The following is a 13,749-nucleotide window of genomic DNA, read 5'->3' as shown; positions in this document are numbered from 1 at the left end:
ATTTCATACATCAACTTCCCATATATGCATAAGAGGGATAAACTGTACACATTTGACCACAAAGGTACTTGAACACTCAAACTTCTGATTTCAGAGTCAGACGCCTTATCCTCAAAGCCAAGCAGCCAGCTCATGACAAAATTGTAGTCCATGGAAGGTTTGGTATGAGTTATACCAATGAAAAAAAATATTTACATTCTTTGCAAGAAAGTTTGGTATAAAATGTATTATGGATAACTAACCAAGATGCAAAATACAATCTTATTGATTAATTTTCTGAGAAAGTCATATTGTTTATTCAGCAATGCCCACATCAAGTTCTTAAATAAAATTGAACTCTTCTGAGAAATAGAAATACTTTGCATCGGACAACACATGTTAATGTATTCCAAATTTGCTAAAAGAAAAGGAATTAGCTCCATCTCTAAATCTTTTAAAATGTGTTTGTCACTCACCACTACACATCTGCATTTTTTATTTGAGTAGAAACATTTGTAAAAACAAGTAAAAACAAACGAAGATCCAATAAATCATTTTAATTATTGATTTTGAGAGAAAGTCAAATTGTTCAGTAAAGATCACCTCCAAAACTTAAAATGTTTAGAACACAAAATCGGGAAATTATTTTTTATGTGCAGGCTGCGGTCAACGGCTCACTGATCTGCATGCCTATGTCCAAGCTGTTGTGATTGCTGTGTATTGTAGAGACCTAAGATAACCTAACATGTGATATGGCATTAATCCATAGATGCATAAAAGTTACAATCATTAACCCTACAACCAAATTGAGAAAAATATTTTTTTGTATGCACACAGTGATGTTTTGAGCCATAAGATAACATAACACTTAATACGTCAACTACCCATAGATCCATAAAATGGACAACTTGTACACACTCGACCACGAAGGGACTCGAACCCTCAATCTTCTGATCCGAAGTCAGACGCCTTATCCATTAGGCCACGCGGTCAACTGTTCCCTTTACTGCAGCCCTATGTCCAAGCTGTGATGTTTGCTGTGTAATGTAAAGACCTAAGATAATAAAACATGTGATATATCATTAATCCATAGATGCATAAAAGCTACAATCAATAACAATACGAACAAATTGATAAAAACATTTTTATATGCACATAATGATGTTTAGAGAATCAAGATAACAAAAAATTTCATACATCAACTACCCATATATGCATAAGAGGGATAAACTGTACACATTTGACCATGAAGGTACTTGAACACTCAAACTTCTGATCTCAGAGTCAGACGACTTATCCTCAAAGCCAAGCGGCCGGCTCATGGCATAATTGTAGTCCATGGAAGGTTTGGTATAAGTTATACCAATGTAAAAAAATATTTACATTCTTTGCAAGAAAGTTTGGTATAAAATGTATTATGGATAACTAACCAAGATGCAAAATATAATCTTATTGATTAATTTTCTGAGAAAGTCATATTGTTTTTTCAGCAATGCCCACATCAAGTTCTTAAATAAAATTGAACTCTTCTGAGAAATAGAAATACTTTGCATCGGACAACACATGTTAATGTATTCCAAATTTGCTAAAAGAAAAGGAATTAGCTCCACCTCTAAATCTTTTAAAATGTGTTTGTCACTCACCACTACACATCTGCATTTTTTATTTGAGAAGAAACATTTGTAAAAACAAGCACTTGGGTGACAAACTAAGATCCAATAAATCATTTTAATTATTGAATTTGAGAGAAAGTCAAATTGTTCAGTAAAGATCACCTCCAAAACTTAAAATGTTTAGAACACAAAATAGGGAAATTATTTTTTATGTGCAGGCTGCGATTTTTAGAGACCTAACATGACATGTGATACATCAACTACCCATAGATTCATAAAAGGGACAACTTGTACACACTCGACCACGAAGGGACTCGAACCCTCAATCTTCTGATCCGAAGTCAGACGGCTTATCCATTAGGCCACGCGGTCAACTGCTCACTTACCTGCATGCCTATGTCCAAGCTGTTGTGATTGCTGTGTATTGTAGAGACCTAAGATAACCTAACATGTGATATGGCATTAATCCATAGATGCATAAAAGTTACAATCATTAACCCTACAACCAAATTGAGAAAAATATTTTTTTGTATGCACACAGTGATGTTTAGAGCCATAAGATAACATAACACTTAATATGTCAACTACCCATAGATCCATAAAATGGACAAATTGTACACACTCGACCACGAAGGGACTCGAACCATCAATCTTCTGATCCGAAGTCAGACGCCTTATCTACTAGGCCATAAGATAACATAACACTTAATACGTCAACTACCCATAGATGCATAAAATGGACAACTTGTACACACTCGACCACGAAGGGACTCGAACCCTCAATCTTCTGATCCGAAGTCAGACGCCTTATCCATTAGGCCACGCGGTCAACTGCTCCCTTTACGGCAGCCCTATGTCCAAGCTGTGATGTTTGCTGTGTAATGTAAAGACCTAAGATAATAAAACATGTGATATATCATAAATCCATAGATGCATAAAAGTTACAATCATTAACAATACGAACAAATTGAGAAAAACATTTTTATATGCACATAATGATGTTTAGAGACTCAAGATAACAAAAAATTTCATACATCAACTTCCCATATATGCATAAGAGGGATAAACTGTACACATTTGACCACAAAGGTACTTGAACACTCAAACTTCTGATTTCAGAGTCAGACGCCTTATCCTCAAAGCCAAGCAGCCAGCTCATGACAAAATTGTAGTCCATGGAAGGTTTGGTATGAGTTATACCAATGAAAAAAAATATTTACATTCTTTGCAAGAAAGTTTGGTATAAAATGTATTATGGATAACTAACCAAGATGCAAAATACAATCTTATTGATTAATTTTCTGAGAAAGTCATATTGTTTATTCAGCAATGCCCACATCAAGTTCTTAAATAAAATTGAACTCTTCTGAGAAATAGAAATACTTTGCATCGGACAACACATGTTAATGTATTCCAAATTTGCTAAAAGAAAAGGAATTAGCTCCATCTCTAAATCTTTTAAAATGTGTTTGTCACTCACCACTACACATCTGCATTTTTTATTTGAGTAGAAACATTTGTAAAAACAAGTAAAAACAAACGAAGATCCAATAAATCATTTTAATTATTGATTTTGAGAGAAAGTCAAATTGTTCAGTAAAGATCACCTCCAAAACTTAAAATGTTTAGAACACAAAATCGGGAAATTATTTTTTATGTGCAGGCTGCGGTCAACGGCTCACTGATCTGCATGCCTATGTCCAAGCTGTTGTGATTGCTGTGTATTGTAGAGACCTAAGATAACCTAACATGTGATATGGCATTAATCCATAGATGCATAAAAGTTACAATCATTAACCCTACAACCAAATTGAGAAAAATATTTTTTTGTATGCACACAGTGATGTTTAGAGCCATAAGATAACATAACACTTAATACGTCAACTACCCATAGATCCATAAAATGGACAACTTGTACACACTCGACCACGAAGGGACTCGAACCCTCAATCTTCTGATCCGAAGTCAGACGCCTTATCCATTAGGCCACGCGGTCAACTGTTCCCTTTACTGCAGCCCTATGTCCAAGCTGTGATGTTTGCTGTGTAATGTAAAGACCTAAGATAATAAAACATGTGATATATCATTAATCCATAGATGCATAAAAGCTACAATCAATAACAATACGAACAAATTGATAAAAACATTTTTATATGCACATAATGATGTTTAGAGAATCAAGATAACAAAAAATTTCGGTACTTATGTAATATCTGGGCTCCCGTTTTTCTTATAAGACCGCGTCCCCTCGCGGGGCTCGCTGCGCTCGCCACGCTTCGGGCACGGTGGCTCGCTGCGCTCGCCACACTATATAAAATCAACTCCATGCGTATTTGGATAGTAGGGGTATGAAAAAATGGGGTGCATTTAACATGGGAGCCCAGATAATACATAAGTACCAAAATTTCATACATCAACTACCCATATATGCATAAGAGGGATAAACTGTACACATTTGACCATGAAGGTACTTGAACACTCAAACTTCTGATCTCAGAGTCAGACGACTTATCCTCAAAGCCAAGCGGCCGGCTCATGGCATAATTGTAGTCCATGGAAGGTTTGGTATAAGTTATACCAATGTAAAAAAATATTTACATTCTTTGCAAGAAAGTTTGGTATAAAATGTATTATGGATAACTAACCAAGATGCAAAATATAATCTTATTGATTAATTTTCTGAGAAAGTCATATTGTTTTTTTAGCAATGCCCACATCAAGTTCTTAAATAAAATTGAACTCTTCTGAGAAATAGAAATACTTTGCATCGGACAACACATGTTAATGTATTCCAAATTTGCTAAAAGAAAAGGAATTAGCTCCACCTCTAAATCTTTTAAAATGTGTTTGTCACTCACCACTACACATCTGCATTTTTTATTTGAGAAGAAACATTTGTAAAAACAAGCACTTGGGTGACAAACTAAGATCCAATAAATCATTTTAATTATTGAATTTGAGAGAAAGTCAAATTGTTCAGTAAAGATCACCTCCAAAACTTAAAATGTTTAGAACACAAAATAGGGAAATTATTTTTTATGTGCAGGCTGCGATTTTTAGAGACCTAACATGACATGTGATACATCAACTACCCATAGATTCATAAAAGGGACAACTTGTACACACTCGACCACGAAGGGACTCGAACCCTCAATCTTCTGATCCGAAGTCAGACGGCTTATCCATTAGGCCACGCGGTCAACTGCTCACTTACCTGCATGCCTATGTCCAAGCTGTTGTGATTGCTGTGTATTGTAGAGACCTAAGATAACCTAACATGTGATATGGCATTAATCCATAGATGCATAAAAGTTACAATCATTAACCCTACAACCAAATTGAGAAAAATATTTTTTTGTATGCACACAGTGATGTTTAGAGCCATAAGATAACATAACACTTAATATGTCAACTACCCATAGATCCATAAAATGGACAAATTGTACACACTCGACCACGAAGGGACTCGAACCCTCAATCTTCTGATCCGAAGTCAGACGCCTTATCTACTAGGCCATAAGATAACATAACACTTAATACGTCAACTACCCATAGATGCATAAAATGGACAACTTGTACACACTCGACCACGAAGGGACTCGAACCCTCAATCTTCTGATCCGAAGTCAGACGCCTTATCCATTAGGCCACGCGGTCAACTGCTCCCTTTACGGCAGCCCTATGTCCAAGCTGTGATGTTTGCTGTGTAATGTAAAGACCTAAGATAATAAAACATGTGATATATCATAAATCCATAGATGCATAAAAGTTACAATCATTAACAATACGAACAAATTGAGAAAAACATTTTTATATGCACATAATGATGTTTAGAGACTCAAGATAACAAAAAATTTCATACATCAACTTCCCATATATGCATAAGAGGGATAAACTGTACACATTTGACCACAAAGGTACTTGAACACTCAAACTTCTGATTTCAGAGTCAGACGCCTTATCCTCAAAGCCAAGCAGCCAGCTCATGACAAAATTGTAGTCCATGGAAGGTTTGGTATGAGTTATACCAATGAAAAAAAATATTTACATTCTTTGCAAGAAAGTTTGGTATAAAATGTATTATGGATAACTAACCAAGATGCAAAATACAATCTTATTGATTAATTTTCTGAGAAAGTCATATTGTTTATTCAGCAATGCCCACATCAAGTTCTTAAATAAAATTGAACTCTTCTGAGAAATAGAAATACTTTGCATCGGACAACACATGTTAATGTATTCCAAATTTGCTAAAAGAAAAGGAATTAGCTCCATCTCTAAATCTTTTAAAATGTGTTTGTCACTCACCACTACACATCTGCATTTTTTATTTGAGTAGAAACATTTGTAAAAACAAGTAAAAACAAACGAAGATCCAATAAATCATTTTAATTATTGATTTTGAGAGAAAGTCAAATTGTTCAGTAAAGATCACCTCCAAAACTTAAAATGTTTAGAACACAAAATCGGGAAATTATTTTTTATGTGCAGGCTGCGGTCAACGGCTCACTGATCTGCATGCCTATGTCCAAGCTGTTGTGATTGCTGTGTATTGTAGAGACCTAAGATAACCTAACATGTGATATGGCATTAATCCATAGATGCATAAAAGTTACAATCATTAACCCTACAACCAAATTGAGAAAAATATTTTTTTGTATGCACACAGTGATGTTTAGAGCCATAAGATAACCTAACACTTAATACGTCAACTACCCATAGATCCATAAAATGGACAACTTGTACACACTCGACCACGAAGGGACTCGAACCCTCAATCTTCTGATCCGAAGTCAGACGCCTTATCCATTAGGCCACGCGGTCAACTGTTCCCTTTACTGCAGCCCTATGTCCAAGCTGTGATGTTTGCTGTGTAATGTAAAGACCTAAGATAATAAAACATGTGATATATCATTAATCCATAGATGCATAAAAGCTACAATCAATAACAATACGAACAAATTGATAAAAACATTTTTATATGCACATAATGATGTTTAGAGAATCAAGATAACAAAAAATTTCATACATCAACTACCCATATATGCATAAAAGGGATAAACTGTACACATTTGACCATGAAGGTACTTGAACACTCAAACTTCTGATCTCAGAGTAAGACGACTTATCCTCAAAGCCAAGCGGCCGGCTCATGGCATAATTGTAGTCCATGGAAGGTTTGGTATAAGTTATACCAATGTAAAAAAATATTTACATTCTTTGCAAGAAAGTTTGGTATAAAATGTATTATGGATAACTAACCAAGATGCAAAATATAATCTTATTGATTAATTTTCTGAGAAAGTCATATTGTTTTTTCAGCAATGCCCACATCAAGTTCTTAAATAAAATTGAACTCTTCTGAGAAATAGAAATACTTTGCATCGGACAACACATGTTAATGTATTCCAAATTTGCTAAAAGAAAAGGAATTAGCTCCACCTCTAAATCTTTTAAAATGTGTTTGTCACTCACCACTACACATCTGCATTTTTTATTTGAGAAGAAACATTTGTAAAAACAAGCACTTGGGTGACAAACTAAGATCCAATAAATCATTTTAATTATTGAATTTGAGAGAAAGTCAAATTGTTCAGTAAAGATCACCTCCAAAACTTAAAATGTTTAGAACACAAAATAGGGAAATTATTTTTTATGTGCAGGCTGCGATTTTTAGAGACCTAACATGACATGTGATACATCAACTACCCATAGATTCATAAAAGGGACAACTTGTACACACTCGACCACGAAGGGACTCGAACCCTCAATCTTCTGATCCGAAGTCAGACGGCTTATCCATTAGGCCACGCGGTCAACTGCTCACTTACCTGCATGCCTATGTCCAAGCTGTTGTGATTGCTGTGTATTGTAGAGACCTAAGGTAACCTAACATGTGATATGGCATTAATCCATAGATGCATAAAAGTTACAATCATTAACCCTACAACCAAATTGAGAAAAATATTTTTTTGTATGCACACAGTGATGTTTAGAGCCATAAGATAACATAACACTTAATATGTCAACTACCCATAGATCCATAAAATGGACAAATTGTACACACTCGACCACGAAGGGACTCGAACCCTCAATCTTCTGATCCGAAGTCAGACGCCTTATCTACTAGGCCACGCGGTCAACTGTTTACTTTACTGCAGCCCTATGTCCAAGCTGTGATGTTTGCTGTGTAATGTAAAGACCTAAGATAATAAAACATGTGATATATCATTAATCCATAGATGCATAAAAGTTACAATCATTAACCATACGAACAAATTGAGAAAAACATTTTTATATGCACATAATGATGTTTAGAGACTCAAGATAACAAAAAATTTCATACCTTAACTACCCATAAGAGGGATAAACTGTACACATTTGACCACGAAGGTACTTGAACACTCAAACTTCTGATCTCAGAGTCAGATGCCTTATCCTCAAAGCCAAGCAGCCAGCTCATGGCAAAGTTATAGTCCATGAAAGGTTTGGTATGAGTTATACCAATGTAAAAAAATATTCACATTCTTTGCACAAAAGATTGGTATAAAATGTATTATGGATAACTAAACAAGATGCAAAATATAATCTTAATGATTCATTTTCTGAGAAAGTCATATTGTTTTTTCAGCAATGCCCACATCAAGTTCTTAAATAAAATTGAACTCTTCTGAGAAATAGAAATACTTTGCATCAGACAACAAAAGTTAATGTATTCCAAATTTGCAAAAAGAAAAGGAATTAGCTCCACCTCTAAATCTTTTAAAATGTGTTTGTCACTCACCACTACACATCTGCATTTTTTTATTTGAGAAGAAACATTTGTAAAAACAAGCACTTGGGTGACAAACTAAGATCCAATAAATCATTTTAATTATTGATTTTGAGAGAAAGTCAAATTTTTCAGTAAAGATCACCTCCAAAACTTAAAATGTTTAAAGCACAAAATTGGGAAAAAAATGTTTAGGTGCAGGTTGCTATTTTTGGAGACTTAACATGACATGTGATACATCAACTACCCATAGATGCATAAAAGGGACATCTTGTACACACTCGACCACGAAGGGACTCGAACCCTTAATCTTCTGATGCCAAGTCAGACGCCTTATCCATTATGCCACGCGGTCAACTGCTCACTTACCTGCATGCCTATGTCCAAGCTGTTGTGATTGCTGTGTATTGTAGAGACCTAAGATAACCTAACATGTGATATGGCAGTAATCCATAGAAGCATAAAAGTTACAATCATTAACCCTACGACCAAATTGAGAAAAATATTTTTTTGTATGCACACACTGATTTTAAGAGCCATAAGATAACATAACACTTAATACGTCAACTACCCATAGATGCATAAAATGGACTACTTGTACACACTCGACCACGAAAGGACTCAAACACTCAATCTTCTGATCCGAAGTCAGACACCTTATCCATTAGGCCACGCGGTCAACTGTTCCCTTATCTGAAGCCCTATGTCCAAGCTGTGATGTTTTCTGTGTAATGTACAGGTCGAGTATCCCGTATCCGAATATCCGTTATCCGAATTATTCCGAAATACGGACATTCCAGAAAGTGAAAAAAAAATTTTTTTTTGCTAAAAACTCACTGGGGACATATGTAACAGCATCACTGGGGACATGATATGTAACTGGCACTATATATGTGCAAGACAATGATTGCTTGGCATTCAAATTCAGTGCTGAGATAGTACACACATTTTGTTTCACGTTTTGAAACCTTGTTTTTTGAACAATTAAAATATGTTTGTGTGTATTTTATGTGGTAATAAAATATATTTGTGTGTATATTATGTGTTTATACAGCATAAATGCAAGATACTTCAAAATACATCATTGAAATATTAAAATATTCCGAAATACGGAATAATCCGTTATCCAAAATTCTCCTGGTCCCGAGCATTTTGGATACGGGATACTCAACCTGTAAAGACCTAAGATAATAAAACATGTGATATATCATTAACCCATAGATGCATAAAAGTTACAATCATTAACCATACGAACAAATTGAGAAAAACATTTTTTATATGCACATAGTGATGTATAGAGACCAAAGATAACAAAAAATGTCATACGTCAACTACCCATATATGCATAAACTGTACACATTTGACCACGAAGGTACTTGAACACTCAAACTTCTAAACTCAAAGTAAGACGCCTTATCCATAAAGCCAAAAGGCCAGCTACTTGCAAAGTTGTAGTCAATGAAAGTTTGGTATGAGTTATACCAATGTAAAAAAATATTCACATTCTTTGCAAGAAAGTTTGGTATAAAATGTATTATGGATAACTAACCAAGATGCAAAATATAATCTTATTGATTAATTTTCTGAGAAAGTCATATTGTTTTTTCAGCAATGCCTACATCAAGTTCTTAAATAAAATTGAACTCTTCTGAGAAATAGAAATACTTTGCATCGGACAACACATGTTAGTGTATTCCAAATTTGCTAAAAGAAAAGGAATTAGCTCCACCTCTAAATCTTTTAAAATGTGTTTGTCACTCACCACTACACATCTGCATTTTTTATTTGAGAAGAAACTTTTGTAAAATCAAGCACTTTCGTCAGAAACTAAGATGCAATAAATCGTTTTAATTATTGATTTTGAGAGAAAGTCAAATTGTTCAGTAAAAATCACCTAAAAAACTTAGAATGTTTAGAACACAAAATTGGGAAATTATTTTTTATGTGCAGGCTGCGATTTTTAGAGACCTAACATGACATGTGATACATCAACTACCCATAGATGCATAAAAGGGACAACTTGTACACACTCGACCACAAAGGGACTCGAACCCTCAATCTTCTGATTCGAAGTCAAATACCTTATCCATTAGGCCACGCGGTCAACTGCTCACTTACATTCAGGCCTATGTCCAAGCTGTTGTGATTGCTGTGTATTGTAGAGACCTAAGATAACCTAACATGTGATATGGCATTAATCCATAAATGCATAAAAGTTACAATCATTAACCCTACGACCAAATTGAGAAAAATATTTTTTTGTATGCACACACTGATTTTAAGAGCCATAAGATAACATAACACTTAATACGTCAACTACCCATAGATGCATAAAATGGACTACTTGTACACACTCGACCACGAAAGGACTCGAAACCTCAATCTTCTTATCCGAAGTCAGACACCTTATCCATTAGGCCACGCGGGCAACTGTTCTCTTATCTGAAGCCCTATGTCCAAGCTGTGATGTTTGCTGTGTAATGTAAAGACCTAAGATAATAAAACATGTGATATATCATTAACCCATAGATGCATAAAAGTTACAATCATTAACCATACGAACAAATTGAGAAAAACATTTTTTATATGCACATAGTGATGTATAGAGACCCAAGATAACAAAAAATGTCATACGTCAACTACCCATATATGCATAAACTGTACACATTTGACCACGAAGGAACTCGAACACTCAAACTTCTAAACTCAAAGTAAGACGCCTTATCCATAAAGCCAAGACGCCAGCTCCTTGCAAAGTTGTAGTCAATGAAAGTTTGGTATGAGTTATAACAATGTAAAAAAAATTCACATTCTTTGCAAGAAAGTTTGGTATAAAATGTATTATGGATAACTAACCAAGATGCAAAATATAATCTTATTGATTAATTTTCTGAGAAAGTCATATTGTTTTTTCAGCAATGCCCACATCAAGTTCTTAAATAAAATTGAACTCTTCTGAGAAATAGAAGTACTTTGCATCGGACAACAAAAGTTAATGTATTCCAAATTTGCTAAAAGAAAAGGAATTAGCTCCTCCTCTAAATCTTTTAAAATGTGTTTGTCACTCACCACTACACATCTGCATTTTTTATTTGAGAAGTAAGTAAGTAAGTAAGTAAGTTTTATTTATATAGCGCACTTTCTCCAACAGGACTCAAGGCGCTTTACAGACAATAAAAATAACAATGCACATACTGCAATACAAAGGGTTATCAGTACAAGGAACAGGCAACAATGGCAGTACAAATGTACATCACACATACAGATATGCACAAGAAGCATTCTAATAAGGGACACGGACATGGGGAACATATTTACCGAGCTGTGCAGTACCCAGGCAGCCATTCAGCGGCGCCACATGGTGATTGCACAGCCAGTAACAGTACTGATATATATAAACTAGATGTACTCTAATGAGGAGCACAGACATGGGGACCATATAATTACTGAGCTGTGCAGCACCCAGTCAGCCAATCAGCGGCGCCACATGGTGATTGCACAGCCAGCTAGGTAGCCAGTAACAGTACTGATATATATACTAGATGTACTCTAATGAGGGTCACAGACATGGGGAACATATCATTACTGAGCTGTGCAGCACCCAGGCAGCCAATCAGCGGCGCCACATGGTGATTGCACCAGCCAGTACTGTACATATAGAACACAAAAGAACAGTACAGGGTACACAGAACTAGTCATAACACAATTAAAGCACAATTCTTAGTACACAATACAGCTGAGATATAAGGAAGTGAATGAGAATAGATGAGTAAGAGAGCTGTAGTTGAAATACAAGAAGAGTGCAGTGAGAACAGGAGGGAGGAGGGCCCTGCTCTAAGGAGCTTACAATCTAGAGGGAGGGGGAGACAGACAGGTGACATGAGGTGCAGGTAAGGAAACCTGAGGCAAGAAGTGAGCATGGCAGGACACGAGGCAGCAGGTAAAGAGAATGGACAAAGTAGTCCTCTCTCTCCTCCTATCCTCCTCTTCCCCCTCCACCTGCACCCTTGACCCCTAATAGCTTTGCACCGTGGGCCATGCCACAGCACACCCTGCTAGGGGCAGAAAGCATGCAGAGTGAATAGGGAATGCACAGGATTGAGGAACCATGGAGGTTATCTTAGGTCTCTACAATACACAGCAATCACAACAGCTTGGACATAGGCCTGCAGGTAAAATCAAGCACTTTCGTCAGAAACTAAGATCCAATAAATCATTTTAATTATTGATTTTGAGAGAAAGTCAAATTGTTCAGTAAAAATCACCTCCAAAACTTAGAATGTTTAGAACACAAAATTGGGAAATTATTTTTTATATGCAGGCTGCGATTTTTAGAGACCTAACATGACATGTGATACATCAACTACCCATAGATGCATAAAAGGGACAACTTGTACACACTCAACCACAAAGGGACTCGAACCCTCAATCTTCTGATTCGAAGTCAGATGCCTTATCCATTAGGCCACGCGGTCAACTGCTCACTTACCTGCAGGCCTATGTCCAAGCTGTTGTGATTGCTGTGTATTGTAGAGACCTAAGATAACCTAACATGTGATATGGCATTAATCAATAGATGCATAAAAGTTACAATCATTAACCCTACGACCAAATTGAGAAAAACATTTTTTATATGCACATAGTGATGTATAGAGACAAGATAACAAAAAATGTCATACATCAACTACCCATATATGCATAAGAGGGATAAAATGTACACATTTGACCATGAAGGTACTTGAACACTCAAACTTCTGACCTCAGAGTCAGACGCCTTATCCTCAATGCCAAGCGGCCGGCTCATGGCAAAACTGTAGTCCATGGAAGGTTTGGTATGAGTTCTACCAATGTAAAAAAAAATTACATTCTTTGCAAGAAAGTTTGGTATAAAATTTATTGTGAATAACTAACCAAGTTGCGAATTATAATCTTATTGATTCATTTTCTGAGAAAGTCATATTGCTTTTTCAGCAATGCCTACATCAAGTTCTTAAATAAAATTGAACTCTTCTGAGAAATAGAAACACTTTGCATTGGACAACATAAATTAATGTATTCCAAATTTGCTAAAAGAAAAGGAATTAGCTCCACCTCTAAATCTTTTAAAATGTGTTTGTCACTCACCACTACACATCTGCATTTTTTATTTGAGAAGAAACATTTGTAAAATCAAGCACTTTGGTGACAAACTAAGATCCAATAAATCATTTTAATTATTGATTTTGAGAGAAAGTCAAATTGTTCAGTAAAAAGCACCTCCAAAACTTAAAATGTTTAGAACACAAAATTGGGAAATTATTTTTTATGTGCAGGCTGCGATTTTTAGAGACCTAACATGACAAGTGATACATCAACTACCCATAGATGCATAAAAGGGACAACTTG

The 13,749-nt window shown here is 35.5% G+C and overlaps 11 non-coding genes across 11 annotated transcripts; all 11 read right to left on the bottom strand.

Annotated features, from left to right (window-relative positions):
• Positions 1-898: 898 nt before the first annotated feature.
• TRNAR-UCG (transfer RNA arginine (anticodon UCG)) lies at positions 899-971 on the bottom strand. The gene has a single exon. It is a non-coding gene; the product is annotated as a tRNA-Arg (tRNA).
• A 920-nt stretch (positions 972-1,891) lies between these two features.
• Positions 1,892-1,964, bottom strand: TRNAR-UCG (transfer RNA arginine (anticodon UCG)). Its single transcript has one exon. It is a non-coding gene; the product is annotated as a tRNA-Arg (tRNA).
• Positions 1,965-2,348: 384 nt separating this feature from the next.
• On the bottom strand, positions 2,349-2,421 carry TRNAR-UCG (transfer RNA arginine (anticodon UCG)). The gene has a single exon. It is a non-coding gene; the product is annotated as a tRNA-Arg (tRNA).
• A 1,094-nt stretch (positions 2,422-3,515) lies between these two features.
• TRNAR-UCG (transfer RNA arginine (anticodon UCG)) lies at positions 3,516-3,588 on the bottom strand. The gene has a single exon. It is a non-coding gene; the product is annotated as a tRNA-Arg (tRNA).
• A 1,131-nt stretch (positions 3,589-4,719) lies between these two features.
• On the bottom strand, positions 4,720-4,792 carry TRNAR-UCG (transfer RNA arginine (anticodon UCG)). Its single transcript has one exon. It is a non-coding gene; the product is annotated as a tRNA-Arg (tRNA).
• A 384-nt stretch (positions 4,793-5,176) lies between these two features.
• On the bottom strand, positions 5,177-5,249 carry TRNAR-UCG (transfer RNA arginine (anticodon UCG)). The gene has a single exon. It is a non-coding gene; the product is annotated as a tRNA-Arg (tRNA).
• Positions 5,250-6,343: 1,094 nt separating this feature from the next.
• On the bottom strand, positions 6,344-6,416 carry TRNAR-UCG (transfer RNA arginine (anticodon UCG)). The gene has a single exon. It is a non-coding gene; the product is annotated as a tRNA-Arg (tRNA).
• A 920-nt stretch (positions 6,417-7,336) lies between these two features.
• On the bottom strand, positions 7,337-7,409 carry TRNAR-UCG (transfer RNA arginine (anticodon UCG)). The gene has a single exon. It is a non-coding gene; the product is annotated as a tRNA-Arg (tRNA).
• A 251-nt stretch (positions 7,410-7,660) lies between these two features.
• TRNAR-UCG (transfer RNA arginine (anticodon UCG)) lies at positions 7,661-7,733 on the bottom strand. Its single transcript has one exon. It is a non-coding gene; the product is annotated as a tRNA-Arg (tRNA).
• A 2,662-nt stretch (positions 7,734-10,395) lies between these two features.
• On the bottom strand, positions 10,396-10,468 carry TRNAR-UCG (transfer RNA arginine (anticodon UCG)). Its single transcript has one exon. It is a non-coding gene; the product is annotated as a tRNA-Arg (tRNA).
• A 2,298-nt stretch (positions 10,469-12,766) lies between these two features.
• On the bottom strand, positions 12,767-12,839 carry TRNAR-UCG (transfer RNA arginine (anticodon UCG)). The gene has a single exon. It is a non-coding gene; the product is annotated as a tRNA-Arg (tRNA).
• Positions 12,840-13,749: the final 910 nt, after the last annotated feature.

This window comes from Crinia signifera, chromosome 9 (assembly GCF_055691185.1).
Source record: "Crinia signifera chromosome 9, ASM5569118v1, whole genome shotgun sequence".
Lineage (NCBI taxonomy): Eukaryota > Metazoa > Chordata > Amphibia > Anura > Myobatrachidae > Crinia > Crinia signifera.
Note: the sequence above shows the minus strand (reverse complement) of the source record. Positions and strands in the feature narration are given on the sequence as shown.